Raw genomic sequence first — 17,570 nt, 5'->3', positions numbered from 1 at the left:
AGAAATTGCGACTAAACCCAACCGGAGCAAAAAGAAAGAGTATTTGGTCAAGCGGGTTCAAATTCGAGGCTAATAGCCTAAAACAATATCATGTTTATATAGTATAATCGTGGTAGAAAAGTTAGGGTAGATACCACTGCCACCAGCCAAGTCTAAATGTTAAAAGAGCAAAACAAAGCTCAGAGAGGCACAGACAACAAGGGGTAGGATTTAACCCTTTCGAGCACTCCATGTAAGATGGGTTGTACTGGGTCTGTAGTTAAAAGTGACTTTGTAAAGTTAATGGCAACTTTACCCGTTTCTGGGGGACAGTAGTCAGCCCCAAAAAAGGAGTCATTGGGAAGTCTTAGAGACCACCCTGTGTTACTGCACTGAAGGTGCTGTGTAACACACAACAAGTTGGGCTCATGGAGTGGTGTGCTCCAGAGTCCAAGATCACACAACAAGTAGAAATGCACATGACAAAACACCGGTAAGAGTGGGAAAAAGAGGCACAATCTTACCAAGTGGAAAAAAATGAACTCCAGAAATCCAGCAAAGCTGCTGGGGGACTCCCTATGTGAGGGAAATTAGCCATAGAATGAGAATTCTCCCTAACACTTACCCCCGGAGTCTGGAAGGAGGGCACAGGCCCCTAACCTGGGGGCTCAACCCTTCGTCTCTGCGGGGTTATGTTTCCATCTGGGTCGTGTCCGTTGGTGCTCTATTAGGTTCAACAGATGGCCTTTAAGTAAGGCCTTGCCTCTGTTCTTTGCGATAGTGTGAGTGCCTGCTCCAGAGACCCCTGTCCTAGGTTTCTATTTGCGTGGGCTCCGACTGTTGAAGGCGCAGTAGCAGGCCAGTCTGCTCTGCTAGGGGTTCACCACCCAGGTCCATACGTGGGCTTTCGCGGGACTCCCACTGATCCGATACCCTCATTCCACACCAGCCACCCTGGAAGACCAGGTTTTGTATTGTTACAAGTGCGAGGTTAGGTCTCCCACATGGAAGCCTTAGGGGCGAGTCTTGAAGTCTGCTCCTGTGTAGGCAGGGCGTGTGCGGGGTAGCGCCTTTGTGGAGCCCTCTTGTTCGCTGCAGAGGGGTCCAGAATTTCACATTATGTTTCGTGAGTTGGATGCTGATTCGCCGAATTGGGTTGGCCTAGACTGCACCCCGGCTTGTAGGAGGATATGATCTATGTCCTACCTCTGTTCCTGGTGGGCCGCTGAGTTGGACCAATGTTCTCGCTAGCACACTACCGTTGTTCCCCAGGAGCCAATCTGTAGCTGGGGCAGCTCCTAACTGGTCTCGTTAATGCCTGGGGCTCATAGTACTGCTTGGTGGAGTCGGAGTCGCATACATTGTTCTCTGGTAATAGCAGGCCCAATATTCAATTATTTTTGTGGGCTACAGAGGCTCCAGGTTCTTTGGGACTTACAGTAATCCTGATGATTACAACCGCGTACACATTAAGGACTTTGCTTCCACCTCGGTTGGTGTCCCGTTTTGCGTTGCCACTGTTCGGGTGTTACACACCGTGATACGCGTCCCTGATGTGTTGCGGTAGGTGATGCTCTTGCCTGGGACGAGCTCAGAGGACAGGGCCTGCACAGCCTCACAGGGGAAGATTGATTTTTGCACTGCAGTCCGTTTGGTGCTAGCAGCTCGTCGATTATTGCCTTCAATTCACGGGCCAGAATCATGGGCGAATCCAAGAAAAAATGTCCTCACCGCTGGCTTGGACGGTCGTAAGTGGTTCTGCAGGTCTCCACTCTGTCACGGGGTGTTCCGGCCTGCTACACCCTCCGCGCCCTCAGGTTGTTCACTCCAAGCTGGGGCACCATGGAGGCGGACCGCCTCGGCTCCCACCATCTACGGAGAGCTGTGGGCGTTTTCACAGGGACTCTGCACTAGACCACTTACAAGTGCCTCTACAGCGCACATGGATCACGGGCCGCTTTCACTTTCGGTCTCGTCTTGTAGTCTCTTCAAAGCGCCAGACTATAAGGTCTTGGTTTGGCACAATTCTGATTTTCTCCGCTCCTTCGCTTACTTCGAGGGGGATCTGTTCCTATGCCCCTCAGATCTAACTATTCAGAGGTGGGGTGTCTCCTAGTGGGGGCTCACGTTACTTTGGGGACCTCTGGGCAAGGAGCTCACACAGAGGCTGACTTCATCCGTGCACCCCCTGGTGGCCAGTGGAATTCTATTTTTGGAGGCAATGATGTCCCTCCTATGCCCATCATTGACAAAACCTGGAGACTGTTAGAGTTTAGAATATATTGCTGGGACAGAGGACACATTTGTGAGTCTATTTAAGGAGACGTGTTTAATGATAAACTGGGTACCTGATTTCAGTATGCAAGAAGTTCCAAGCACTAAAAGGTACATTTAGCAGAAGATTGGTGAAGTGGGACTGGCTACAAAATTATGAGCACCTATTGCAGTTGCATGGGTATCCCCACAGGTGGCACATATATTTGAAACCGCAGCAGTATTTACTCCTCTGCCCTGATCCCGCTGTTTGTAATTTCCGCCTATTAATGCATACAAATCAGCTTCCTGTGCGTACTGTTTGTGGGGCCAAATGGGACTTAACACAGGAAGCAAGATTATGTAGAATTTGTAAGATCTGGGAAAACTGGAAGACTGTCAAACACTTTCTCACTGAATGCCACTGTTTAGGGGCGTTATACATTGGGCAACCTTGTGCATGATTACGAGGCCATTAAATCGAATGAATTGTGGCCTTATTGCTCCAATACGTAGTCAGGGGTTATGCACCTGGCACTTCACAGGGTCTGGAAAGCAGTACAGGATGTCTTTTGGGAAGTTAACTTAACATGAATTACATTTTTTTAAAGATATAAAGCAATTTTATTCAAAGGTGATATCGATTGGTTGTTTAAAAAAAAAGTAAATGCATCAATATTAATATTCATGTGAAATTCTATTTGTGATTGGCTTTTAAATGTGAATTTGATAAATGTAATTGTAAACGTTTTTGAAAGAACTAAATACAATAAATAATACTAATTAATACTCAACAACCACAATGATGGGAATTATCCTATGGAATACTTATCTAAATATAGATAACAAAATGTCTTTACTCCGATTTACATTGAATGAAACCTTTTTTTCCAATCTTTGGCTCTAGATAGTGTGCAGGGGACACGAGTTTCCCAACTCTGGGAACCCCTCTTTTTACGTTTCAATTATGCAGTCCATGTGCCAGGACTGTTCTTTCTCCCTGCACCTGTACTTCGCCAATAACAACATTGTGAACCATCATTAGACAAACTTGCATTTACTCACGCATATAGAGTTGTGCATCATGCAGGCTTTTCGGTATTATGTTCACCCCTTGCGGGTTGGCACAATATACACTTTTGCACCCAGAACCATTAATGTGTATTTTCTAAAATTAGCTCGCTAACCACTTAATCTGCTACAACACTAGCATTTAGTGAAGAGGAGGCAAAAGATATTCTGGGATTAATCTTAGATCGAGATACAACTTCTGAAGAAAACCCAGATAGACTTGTTATAAAATTAGAGAGACTAATCAGGAGGGAGACATCTCAATAGCTTCATGTAACAACATTGGCCCAATACCATAGAACACAGAGGATCCCACGAGGACTTCTAGTTTACCTTTGACCAACCCTCTAAGCAAAAGAAGGATTTTTTAAAAAATGGGAGCAAATCTTGAACAAATGCTCATTAAACCTCATATTACGAATGATAGAGAAACTTTAAAAATCTCTAAATAACATACACCAAGAGATAGATGAAATCAAAGAACAAGTGACCTTACAATCAAGGTAAGACCTAAATAAAGTATTGGAGGACACCAACTGGTAATTAGACTCCTACCGAAAGGATATCTAGCAACGTAAAATTAGGAAATTCTGTAGAGACACTCTCGAATATGCCAGAGATATAGCCTATACCTAGCAGGAATTCTACAACACCAACAGACCAACTCCTAATCAGAACTGACCACCTACACAGACACCTACCCCGGGAAACACAAAGCAGTGACACCACAAGTAGGGAAGGCGACATTGCCAGGTAAACGGTAAATAATACAGTCTGGATAGAACCCACACCACAGACACAAGCAAGTACTAGTTCAACATCTACCAATTTGATACCGACTCCTTTTTTAGACGAAGGAAGACCAGAAGAGTGCAGTGAACAAGAAACAACTGACAAAATCCATTGTCATGAACATTTCGTCTAAACATCTGAACCAAACACAGATAGATACCATCAATCTGGGGTTAACATTCATACCTGCAAATAATAGCACAAACTTCAAGGAGAAAATCAATCTCTGTCATGATGCCTACCTCCAAGGTGCCAGACAAGACCCAGCTACCCCAGAGGCAGACATCATGTCTTCAAGGGAAGTCACAACAGCCTCAAGTAGGGGCTCTTTGGACTCAGTCCTGGCGCCTTTGGCGCCAGGCTCATATCGGGCCACAGTCCTGGCGCCAAAGGCGCCAGGCTCATAAAAGGGGACTTTGTGTTAAAGGTGCTTAGTGTTAACTTACCTGATGCAGACCATGCTGCAACATCCAGGCCTTTTGAGGCCTGAATGGGACTACTTTATCTTTGGAACTACTTAACCACACGGGTGTGGTCAGGGGAGGAATACATACCCGAGAGGAAGGATACATACCTGGAACTACTTTGAAGGCTATTTAAGCCACACCCAAGCAGCAACTCACGCTTTGCGTTGTTCTGCATCTAGCAGCTGGACGCTCACTGTGTTTGCTCCTGCATTCTGTCTTCTGCCACTCCTGCCAGCATCCTGGAACACCTGCAAAGAGAGAAGAGAAGAGAAAAGGGTAAAGAAGAGTCCTTACCTGCTAAATCCGCATTCCGGAGACATCTCGCCGACGGTCCTGAAAAGGAAGACATCCATTTAAAAGCACATCGCATCGATAGCTGCAGCGCCGCATCTCACTCACCTGTACAAGGTACCACCACGTTCTACGGCGACATCTGGACTCGCAGCCACATCACCGCGCCTAGGGAGAAAAAGACAAGAATAAAGGTGAGAGGGGAAAGAAAACAAGGAAACCTTAATTTCCATTACAAAGCTTACCTGTTGGGTTATTCCAACTTCATTTCGGGTCGGTGCCGCATCCTGGCATTTCCGGACCCCGGCCCCTATGGGGAAAAAAGACATCAGCGTTAGTGAGCGCATTGATACAAGGACACAGAGAACTCTCATCAAGCTCACCAGAGTCTCATTCTTCGGTTCCACAGCTCTTCTCGGAATAGTTTCCGCACCTGAAAAAGATACAACGAACAATTATTATTGCGGAATCGTACTCATTAACAGAATCCTTACGGTACTATACCGGGAAAACAAAACTTGAACCCTCTACAATCAAAATCCCAGTGAAGTAACTGGATACAACGCGTCCCTGCATGAGAAGCAGGATGGAGAGCTCAACCTTTCAAACCCTAAGGTGAGACTTCACGTGGGGGTCGCAGGAGGGTTTCGTAGAGGGGTGAGAAGGGAGCGGGAGGCTTATACTTTCTCCCGCAGATTGTAAATACTCCCTTTTCACATACAGAAAGATATTCCTGCGAGCCAGACAAGCCAGATTCGAAGGTCCGGTCCAGTCCATCTTCCGGGTCCTGCGCTTCACCATAGAAGAAGCAACAACACTCCAAACCAGACCTGCGCCTCCGTGGGAGTCAGGTGAGCGTAACAATCTCTTCAAGCTGATAAGATGGAACTCAAAGTTTTCTTTGAAACACTGCCTGATCTTCAGGAAAGGTCAGCTACCTTTGAGTATCTTGAGATGAAATCGAAAAGTACATTTCATCCACAGGTTAACCATCCTGTCATACACAAGTTTAAACTGAAGACATCCAGGGACCGTAAGAAAACCAATTACAGACCCCATATAAGAGATAACCTGAGGAAACACCAAGTATGCCTCATTATACATCACTTACAATTAAACCAGCAGACAAAGGGGGTGCCTTGGTCATCATGGACGCCCAACTGTACCATCAACATTGGCTTGGATTGCTCCAAGACACAAGAACTTATCTAATATTGACCATGGTCCCACGAGTATGATCAAAAATATTATTGAGGAGACTATCCTAAAGGCTAATGAATCTGAATGGATAACCACAAAGACCGCATAATTCCTAATTCAGAAAAATTCCATCATTCTGTTTTTTATGCACTCAATAAAATCCACAAAAACCCTACTAATCCACCATTTTGACCAATATTGGCAAGCACAGTAAGTATTTTTGATCCCCTGGCTGTTTACCTGGACACAGCACTATAGACACTAGTACAAAACACATCCACATACCTTAAGGATACCTCTCGCTTCTTACACCATTTGAGTGAACTACACCTGATGGAACTTGACCACATCTTATTCACACTGGACGTCAACAGCCTCTATACCTCCAACCTCCATGGTGAGGGTATAGAGGCCATGGAATGGTTCCTGCTACAACAGGCCAGTGTACAGATTCATAAAATGTTCGCAATGGAACTCATACACCTGCTATTATATAATAACTACTTCAGATATGACAGCAAATTCTACCTGTAAATAGCAGGCACATCTATGGGTTCCTCCATAGCACCAACATATGCAAACATCTTCATGTTTCACTTTGAAAAAACACCTTCTAGAAAACAATCCCTGGTCTCTGAGGATTTTATTCTGAAGAAGATATATAGACTATGTTTTCGCCATCTGGAGATTTTTTAATATCTCAGTTCCATGAGCACATCAAGTTTACCCTTGAGATAGGAGAGCCCAATATGCGGTTCCTCAACGTCATGGTAAAATATAGTGAAGGCTTACTGTTGACCAACATGTACAGGAAACCGACGGACGTCAACAACCCACTGCATTTTGACAATTTCCAACTGTCACATCTAAAAGAAAGTTTACCTTACAGTCAATTCTTAACATTAAAAATGATTTTTTCGAATACGGAAGCACTACAGAAAGAATATGACTTAATGTCAGAAAGTTTCCGGGACCGGAAATACCCAGATGATATCCTAGAAAAGTCAGTCTTACGAGCGAAAATGCACAAAGTGAAGATATTCTAAGACCTGGCTCTAACAAAGAGAAAACTCTGATGATGCACACTCTGCGTTACTCAGCACAGAGTCCTCAGGTGAGCAGAATTTAAAAAAATTGGTTTCTGATCAAATTGGACCCAACTCCAAGCCTGGTTAACCCCTTTGCTTAAAAAACCTTCCCTGGACCCCTCCATTCCCACTAACTACTGCCCCATTACAACCGTCCCCTTCTTACTAAAAATAGTGGATAAAATTGCTTACACTCAAATCCAAGATTACTGTCACGACCACAGGCGCCTGGCGAGTTTGGCGGCGATGGAGACTCCGACGCCATTAGACTGTTCCGCCACGTTTTCTCTGAAACGATATCCGCGGTCTAGTCTTTTTCCATCATGGCCGCCGCCTGAATATATCACTATTCATTTCTCGCCGGCTCAGCGCGTTGCAACTGTGCTTTCCCGTGTTGCTATAGCGCTCCCAGTTCTACTTCCTTTGCAACCTGTTCGCCCCTCTCTGATCCCTTCCAGTCCCCCTTTTCCTCCCCTCTTCCCGTCTTACCTGCCTTCCTACGGCTGGTTTCCTCCTGGTTCTCCCTGTGTTTTTCGCTCCTTCCGCATCTGTTTACCGTTGCTGTTCGCCTTCACTTCCATTGTATTCTCCTCCGGATATCTGCATTCCTCCCGGCTTGGACTTCGCTAACGGACCGTCTTCCACTGTCCAGTTACATCGGCATCGAGGGTTTTTGTGCCTGGTGGCTTTTTCGCCTCATACTATTGGCTGTCGCGGAGAGGGGCCACCGTGGTTTTCCCTATAAAGGGTCACGGTGGCTTCCTTTCGCGGCAGACCGTATCTGCTCTCCAAAAAGAAGACTCAAGTGCGACACCCTAGACGGAAGAAGCTCAACTATTCGTCTTCTTCAGGTGAGGAGGAGGAAGGTACTTTGGGGGAGCTCTGTTTATCAAGTGGCGAGGAGGATATCGCTGACCCAGTGGCCATTCCTATAGGACCGTCCACAGTCCTTGATAATTACCTGGAAAGCTACCCCTTACTCTGAGCCAGACAATCGGGCTTCCGACCCAGACATAGTACTGAGACAGCCCCTCTAGACCTAAAAATTCAGAAGGTTAAGATTTGAGACAAAGGGAACATGAACATTCTCCTTCTCGTAGACCAATCAGCTGCGTTTGATCTGGTAGACCATGACAAACTTTGTACAACCCTATCAGAAAACTTACATTTTTCCCCTGATGACACCAGTTGGATTAAGACCTTCCTATCTGAATGCACCTCGAGAGTATTCATTGGTGAGGATGATGCTTACCCCATCCCAGTACCCTTAGGTGTACCGCAAAACTCCTGCCTCTCTCCCACTCTGTATAACGCTTATACCAAACTTCTCTTCACAGCACTGGACTCTATGGGAGTCATTTACACCAATTTCGCTGACGACAACAAGATCCTGATCCCCATCACAGGTGATCATAAACAAGGCACCATCATCATCAACGAAATCTATGCCATCATTCAAAACTGGATGGCCACCAACAGCCTCTGTTTGAATGACTAAAAATAGAGATTCTCATCATAGGCTCCCCGGCCCGTTAAATCTCTACACAGCGACTACTCTGACATCCCCATTGATGGGACATCTATCCCAGTCCTTAAACAGGTAAAAACCTTGGGTGTTTACCTGGACGCCGATTTATCTCTTACTAAACAGATCAACGCTCTATCTTCCTCTACGGTTTACACATCCAAACTTATTTCATGCAGCTGTCAATTCCTCACTACACAAAATGTCCTCACCATAGCCCGAGCCCTCATAATTGCAAAACTGGACTATTGTAACATCCTACTACTAGGAACCACAACAACGAACTTGGCCAAACTACAACTCCTGCAAAAAAACGCATTTGACCTAAAAAGAAACAAACATATTTTTAACATCAGAAGAGAAGTACACTGGTTCCCCATCCAAGCGAGAATCATTTTGAAGACTCTGACCACAGCACATGAATGCATTTCCAACATGGCCCCTGACTAGAACATTAAGATCCGGATCCAGAACACATCTGAATGTTCCTAGATTCAAGAATAAAAGGGCAGGAGGTGCCAGCTTTCCCGTAGTAGCCACAAGCTCTGGAACTCCCTCCCAAACCACATCAGGAACAAACCTTCACACCAGTGCTTCAAGAGGCTGATGAAGACCTGGCTATTCGATAAATACAACTAGGCCTCCATCAACAATACTACACCCTCCAACCTTCTCCTTGCCCTCTACTCTGTTCATGAATATGCGATTGTACCCGATTGCAAATTGTTGTTCTTCTGCTGTAACACAATCTGTAACCAACTAAGTTTCTAACTAATCTACGCCGCGATACCTCCGGGTCTGGGCGTATAATAAATGATATAAATAAATAAAATAAAACTAAACTCTCCACAGATTGTTCCCTGAACCCCCAATGATGGTGTTCAAAAGAGGCAGAAAATTAAGGCATGCCCTTGTTCGAGCAGAAGGAACTAAGAAACCATCCCAGAGATTATTGCACAAACAGAAAATGAGAGCATTTCCCTGCTTGAACTGCCAGCACTGCTCCAGCATCATTAAAGGGGACCATATTAGACACCCTAACACAGGGAAGAAGATCTAACTCCGTGATTTCACGACTTGGGACAGTAAAAATGTTATCTATCCCCGAGATGCCCCTGCAGTAAATATTATGTAGGCCAAACGACTCGCAAAGCAAAGGAACGATGGGCAGAGCATACATCCTATATCAGAACCCACAACAATAAATCATCGGTCTATGGACACTTTCATGAATTTAGGCACACAGCCGCACAAATGAAGTGCATCATCCTGGAGTTGATAGAACCCCTCCCCAGAGGTGGTGACCTGATGAAAAAACGTGAGCTCTACTGGATACATCATCTCAACACTATAGCCCCTCGGGGAATGAATCAAGAATACAATTTGGGTACCTTCATTTAGTGAAATATTGTCCTACAACCCAAACTACCCCTCAGGTCTAAAAGACTCTTTCCTTGTGTGAGGATGCTAAATTAATATTCCTCTATCTACAAGAGACCCAGAGCTCTATTACCACTCCTCTTAATAGTCATGGGCATTTAGCTACTTAACCTATGGGCTATCCCTAATGATGGGCCATGGGGTTAATCGACCACTTGGTAATCTTCCAGGTATTAAGAAAGGTGCCTTTAAGATCCATTAACAACATGGATATCAAATGTTCATGCACATTACAACATCACAATAGACGACTGTATGCTCCTATGGAGGCAGAATATGATATGATTGAATATGAGTCATTAGTTATTTTTGCTCATACGAATAAGGTCCACTACTTGAGTTTGTACACTCTGAAGAGATAGAACAACCGAGTGGGTTGCATTACTAAGAAGGTACTCACACAAATGTTCATATAATGTGCAACATATGGAATTGGGGTCATAGTGAGCTCTCCGCTTCATTAAATGTCACTGTCTCACAGAAACAGGATGTCACATGATGCTTCGCGAACTCTAAATTCCATATTTAGAAAAATGACCAACATATATATACCATTACATTATTCCCAACATATCAAATTATATAATTGCAATAGGTATCCTGCACACCAGGGATATTAGGGTACCTTAGTGGCTCAAGTCCCATCGTTAGGCACCCATCCTCCCGCTTTGGGAGTCTGGGGTCTGTCATTACTAGAGACATTCTTTCAGCACTTTTTTCCAAACTAACATACAGGCTTTATATTCTTTTCATGAAGCTCGGCAACTGGAGAGATTTTTGTCATTTTTGTATCGATTCATATCTTTATTTTGACTTCCACAATAGGCACAGCGCCGCCCCAGAACCAGTTAATTTATTTTTTATCTTTTAAACCATCAGTAACATCTACTTCATTTACCTTATTTTGGCTGTGATATTCTGAGTATGGCGAGTTGTTTACAAAGATGACATCACCGCCATCATAGCAGGATTTATTTATTTAATTTGTTGATTTATTTATAGCGCGCCAGGACAAAGCCTATAAGCATAGAGGCGTGGGGACAGAAGCAGACAACAGAAAACAAAGAGCAAGTCTGGCAAGAGGGGACAAGAGGTCATCAGCAAGGAGGCTAAATTATTCAAATAGAATAGTTTTCAGTCTAAACTTGAAGACAGCAATAGAGGAACAGGCCCCAAGGTCCAGAGGTAGGGCATTCCACAAAAGTGGTGCTGCCACAGAAAAACACCCTTCTGATACCAATGACAGTTTAATCTTGGGGGGATCTGGGGGGTCACAGCAAGCATGAGTTGTTCATTCTCGTAGCCCACCTAGTCGGGAGCCACGAGAGCTGGTTGGAAAGGTAGAGAGGACATTTCCCGTACAAACAGGAATGAGAGAGACACAAAGTCCTGAAGGTAATCTGCTTACCAAAGGGCAACCAATGTAGGGATTGCCTAGCTGCTGACCCGTGATTGGATTTTTGCAAACTCTTGACCACCCGAACATCATTGTTTTGCAAAACCTGAAGACAAATAAGTTCCGCTTTCCCTATACCCAGAAGCAGGGTAGAATAATAATCAAGATGAGAGACAATGATGGCGCGAGCCGGGGTAGCACAATTGGAGGAATCAAGGAATGGACTGATTTGGGCCAGGAGTTTGATGTAGTAGGAAGTGCTTGAGATCAGGCTAATGTGGGTTTTCATAGTAAGCTCTTTGTCGAGCACTAGTCCCAGGGTCTTAACTTTGGGAAGGGTTGTCAGTGTACAGTCCGCAATTTGAAAGGAGCAGTATGCAGTGTCCAGATTTCACATTTTAGGAGCAGTGCCGACAATCATAATTTCAGTTTTGGTGTTATTAAGAGCCAATTCATTAAATACCGTTCGGGGGGTGTGTGTGTGTGTGTGAGGATTGCCTGAGAGAGCAATAAGGCACTGCATATCATCTGCATGATTGGCGTATATTATGCTTTCTCACTCCAACAGCTCGAAGAGGGGCAGGGTGAAGATGTTAAAAAGAGTAGGGGACACACGACCCCTGAGATACCCCACACGGTACAACATGGTCCTCTGCTATGGCATCCTCATAGAAGACTACAGCCGTCTGGTTAGTCTAAAACGATTGAACCCAAGATGAGGCCTCACAAGAAAAAAACACGGCGTAATCTTGCAGTCTAGCCACCAGAATAGAATTATCTACCAGGTTGAAAGCCACAGTAAGATCCACAAGCATCAGTAGTGCAGTATTTCCTTTGTCGCAGAGATGAAAGATGTTGGATTTCAAATCCAGCAAAGTAGATGCAGTACTGTGGAAGCTTTCGGAAACCGGATTGTTTTGGGCCTAGGATGTTATTTAGGCCCAGGAATTCTTGAATTTGACCATGGGCGGTTTTTTCCAAAACTTTCAAAAGAAAAGGTGTATTTATAACTGGACGATAATTTCCCGCTAGATTAGGATCCAATTCGTTTTTTTTTTTAGAAGTGGAGAAATCCAGGCCTTCTTTATCTCTAGTGGCACATAGTTCTCCTGAAAGGATGCATTGACACATTTGAAGATAAAAGGGGCTAGAAGCATGGAGCATGATTTAACAATAGTGGCTGGGCAAACATCGCCTTTGTAGTTAGTTGGTTTTATCGTCACAAAGATATCCAGCATGTTTGTTTATTATTTATAGAGCGCACCACACCCATAGGTATCTGGGCACATTTACAAGACAGCTTGAGGCATAAAAAGGTACATGAATACAACATAGTGCAAACATCAGGCAAATGGAACCGTACCTACAATATGTTGAAGGCAAATGGTGAGTAGAGTGCATACAAAATGCAGGCATATACAGACACATGATTGTTTACAACAAGGTCAGGAGTTCCAAAGGCTCGTGGAGAATACAGAGAAGTCAGTATATACAGACTACAGACATCCACAAGCACATGGGAGTTTACAGCAAGTTCAGAATTAGCCAAGGAGGGGTAGTAAGTGCAGATTAGTAAAGCGAAGAAATTCAGTGATTAGGTACTGTGAGCAGACAAAGTGTTGTAATTCGTGAGGAGCCATTTTTTGGTGTTTGACCTAAAACTGTGGAAGATTTGGTCAGTACAAAGATTGAACGGGAGGACATTCCAGGCTTGGCCCGCTTGAACAGGGAAGCTGATGCCCCCAGCTCTTTCCAGGTTGAAGCGTGGGGTAGCAATGCAGAAGCAATTGGCTGACCTCATGGGTCTAGACAATGTTTTTAAGAAAATGTTGTCTTTCAGGTATTTTGGGGCTGCGTTGTTGATGCATTTATGGGCAATGGAGACTAGTTTAAAGTAGATTCTATCCTGAATTGAGAGCCATTTATGGTTCCTTCTAGTTTCGGATATTTGGTCTCTCCTGAGAATGCTCAGTGCTGTTCTCAAGGCATTATTTTGTAGGGTTTGAAGTTTGTTTAGTACTTGTTTGCTTGCTCCTGCATAGAGTGCATTGCAATAGTCAAGATTAGACAATAATAATATTACGCTCTTGCTAATATGATACAGCTGTCTGAGGAAAGGTAAGCTTTACAGGCATGAATACATTTGCAAGTATAGGCAGTAGCCTATGCCATTGCATTAACTTGTTTTCTGAGGTTCAAGGAGGAATCAAGGTAGAATCCTACAGTTTTTGTATCCTTAGCAGCTTTGATGATATTACCATCTATGTTAAAGGATGTGTATTTTGGGTTCAGTTTGTTGGTGTTCGTGGGAGCGCCTAGAATTAGATTTCGGTCTTCTTGTCATTCAGGCAGAGGCAATGGGCTGCCATCCAGGCCTGACTGATGAGGTAAATTTTGTTTAATAGGGCAGTGTCCAAGTCGTAGTTGGCAGATAACGGTATAAGTATCTGGGTGTCATCTGCGTAGTTTGTATAAATGACACCCAGACGATCCAATATGGCAAATAAAGGTTTGGTAAACACATTGTACAGTGTTGGAGAGATGCAAGAACCTAATTGGGAATGGGTCTGCGACATCAGAGGGAGAAAAGACTCATTGTTCTGTTGTCTGAAAAGGATTTAATCCAGTTTGCAGCCTCTTGTGAAAAGTTGGCCGCTAAGGAGAGATGTTTGCAGAGTATGTTATGGTCTACCAAGTCGAACGCAGCACAGAGGTCGAGCAAAAAGAGTAGTGTAAATTGTCTAATGTCTTTCAGTTGGTCTATTTGTGTTTTCAAGTCGATCAGGGCCGTTTCTGTTCGGTGGTGAGGCCGAAAGGCAGATTGTCTATGCCCAAGAAGGTTGTTGGTCTCCAGGTATGTCTGGATTTGAATGTAGGCCGCTTTGTCGATTATTTTAAGTAAAAATGGGACAGTTGTTATGGGCCTCTAGTTTGTTGGGATGGTAGGATCAAGTGTGGCTTTCTTTAGTAAAGGAAGTACCCAGGCATCTTTAAGGTTTGTGGGTACCTGGCATGTCTTGAAGGAAGCGTTTATTAGTTTAGTGATAACTGGGGCCAGGTCTCTAGCACCGTCCTTGATTATTTTTGCTGGGCAGATGTCGCCTTGGCATCTCGATGGTTTCAATGTGGCTATGATTTTTTCAACCTCTGGAATAGTAACTAAGGCGAATTTGAATTCTTTGAGAGTATTTAAGGCTGGGCTTTTTTGACGTTTCTGGGTGGTCTCTATGCTATTGAGCCGTTTGTTTGCAATTTTATTTTGAAGGGTGATAATTTTATTGGCCAGATCATTTTGGATACCCGTGCACCAATCTTAATATTTTGGGTGTGAGTTTTCAGGGGCTACAGGTGATTCTAGTTCCCTTAGGATTCCAAATAATTTCTTAATACTAGAACTAGACTACTGAATCCTGTCGTTGTAGGTTTCTTGTTTGGTTTTAATGATCTCTGCTTTGTAGAAAGTAGAGATTTTGGTTACTCTGTCCTTATTTTCTTTAGAAGGCAGATTCTTCCATGTGGTTTCACATTTCCTTTTTTCAAGCCTGAGGGCCTTCAAGTGTAGGGTGAACCAAGTGTTGAGATGAGCGTTAGGCTTGCTCTTGCAAAGTTTAAGTGGGACGATAATGTCTAAGGCCTTGGTCATGGTACTATTGAATAAGTCAATCAGATCTTGAGGGTCTTCTGAGCTAGTGGAGTTCAGTATTGGGATGAGGGTAGGTGTTAGCTTCCCAGCTGTGATGTTTCGTTTATTTCTGGTGAAGAGAGGTGGCGCAGTAATTTTAGTTTTGGTAAGTGGTCTATAAGCAGTGATAGTGAAGGATATAAGGGAGTGGTCAGTCCAAGACTGGAGTTCAATGGCAGCAATTGCTGTGACTCAGTTGTGATTCTTTATGTGAAATCTAGTTCAGTTAAACATTCCGCCAGTGTTTTGGCTGCGTGGTCATTAGGGTCTGGGAATTCTAGGTTAAAATCACCTAGCACAAGAATTTGCGAAGAGTGTTTAGTATTGTCAGAAAGTAGGGTCTGTATAAGAGGTGGATAGTTAGAGTGCTTGATTGAGGGGTTGCTAATTTTACTGTGAGAAGACTTGAGCGTAAGGGCAGTAGAGACTACGAGCCAGGCTACTCTGAGCTATGAAGGCGACCCCTGCACCTTTTCTCTGTCTGCTCGAACAATGGTGTAGGAGTCAGGAATGGCCAATAGTAACCTGGCCCTGAAGTGGCATGGAGCCAAGTTTCTGATATCACCAAGAAGTTAAGTTCTTTATTATTGATTATATCAGCTATGTCCGTTGCATGTGAGACGATAGACCTAGCATTTATTAGTGCACCTTTGATGTCAGGGGTCTTGGTCTGTGGTGGGGAGATGAATGGTTTGGCCTATGAAGATGAAGGGAGTGTCTGTTTCGATTTTGCATGTGTTTTTTGTGTGGTGAAATATTGGTGGTAGGGCACTGTGGAGTCTGAGTTGTTGGACGCTGTGGAGTCTAGTTGTCGGTTTAGTAAGATCAGGGTAGGATGTTATGGGGATTTTCTCATGGTGTATGTTCACTGAGAATGCATCATTGCTTATGTTTCTAAGGTTGCATTGGCATGGTTGATTAGGGACTGGTTTAGAGGCGAATTGCTTGATCCATTGGTTAGGAGTGAGGTCAGATGAACAGTTGGCAGAGTTAATTTGGCTAACATGGTAGTTACTCTGGTTTAATGTTAGTTTTGGTAAGAAAAGGGTAGGTTTGATGGTCTGCGGATAATGAGATTCATTTAGTAATGGGAGAAATCTCGTGGGTTTGGGCTCCTGGGAGAGAAGCATGTTGTTCTCAGGCTGAAGATGATTCAGTACTGCATTCAGGCACAGGGTTATAAAGCTCACAAGGGCTGCAGTGTTGGGCTTAGCGACGTGCATACTATGTTCGGAGGAGTTGTAGATAGTACTAGTAAGTAGTAAGCAACACTGTAGTACACAAACGCAAGGTGGTGTATTACGACTGCAGTTTGGTAACGCTAGGCAAGTGGAACAGCAGCAAAGGAGGAGGACAGGGGTGAACTACGTTTGCACAGTTGATAAATAAAGGTTCTCTGCAGGTGCGCTAAACTGCACACGCTGAGCATGAGGAATTTACTGAGTTATTGGATTGTCCATTTCTGCAACAGGCTGGAACTTAAACTAAGCAGAGAGGCTGCCAGCCTATCATGGTTGTTCACATGGGCACTAACACGTAGAGAGTCTAAATTAGCCGTGATATCACCCTTTACTTTTTCCATTTTATGCAGCATAGCATCCGGAATTGAGGTGCACCAATTAGTGTCCTTCACAATTGTGTACACCAAAGGGTGACGGTCTTCCAGCTCTCTCAAGATTTTAAACAATTACTTCAAATTGGAGGACGTTTCCTTAATTCTCGCGTCGTAGGACATTTTCTTAGCAGTACAGATGGCCGTTTTGTAGGTCTTAGCAATATGCCATATCTTACTTTGGCCTCTTGGGCCCTAGTCTTATTCCAAGACCATAGGGTTTTGTTTTTGTGGAGTTTTAACTTCTGCATTTCAGTACTAAACCACACTTTAGACTGTTGGGATTTCATAGGTCTGAGTTTTAGCAGGCCAGTTTGTTTATAGCTAGAGACAGCATGTCATGCTAAACAGCCACCAGCTCTGTCTCTGAGTTGTAGTTTGCAAGATTCTCTAGGAATGGAGAAAGAAGGGGCATCATAGTGGCTGGAGTCAATTTCCATAGATTACGGCACATCACTTTCTGCAGCGGGCTACTAATTTTCCTTGGATGCGCAATCCATGGTGAAATTGGATAAAATAATGGTCAAACCATGGACATGGCTCTACCTTCACATTATCCACTGTTACCCTATGCAAGACCACCTAGCCCAGAAATCTTCCCTCTTCATGCGTAGGTTGTTGTCATGATGCCTGCCCCCGGAGCACCAGGCCAGGCCCAGCACCCCCGGAAGCAGGCATCATGCCCTCGGGTAAAAGCCCAGCGGCCCCTTTTAGGGGCTCTTTGGACTCAGTCCTGGCGCCTTTGGTGCCAGGCTCATGTTGGACATCAGTCCT

The 17,570-nt window shown here is 44.2% G+C and overlaps 1 protein-coding gene across 1 annotated transcript in view; it reads right to left on the bottom strand.

Annotated features, from left to right (window-relative positions):
- Positions 1-17,570, bottom strand: part of LOC138504450 (transient receptor potential cation channel subfamily M member 7-like) — a 1,624,316-nt gene that overhangs the window by 405,651 nt on the left and 1,201,095 nt on the right. The gene's annotated exons all lie outside the window — the stretch shown is intronic.

The sequence above is a fragment of the Ambystoma mexicanum genome, chromosome 11 (assembly GCF_040938575.1).
Source record: "Ambystoma mexicanum isolate Mex_15411 chromosome 11, UKY_AmexF1_1, whole genome shotgun sequence".
Lineage (NCBI taxonomy): Eukaryota > Metazoa > Chordata > Amphibia > Caudata > Ambystomatidae > Ambystoma > Ambystoma mexicanum.
This window is presented reverse-complemented; position numbering and strand designations above follow the sequence as displayed.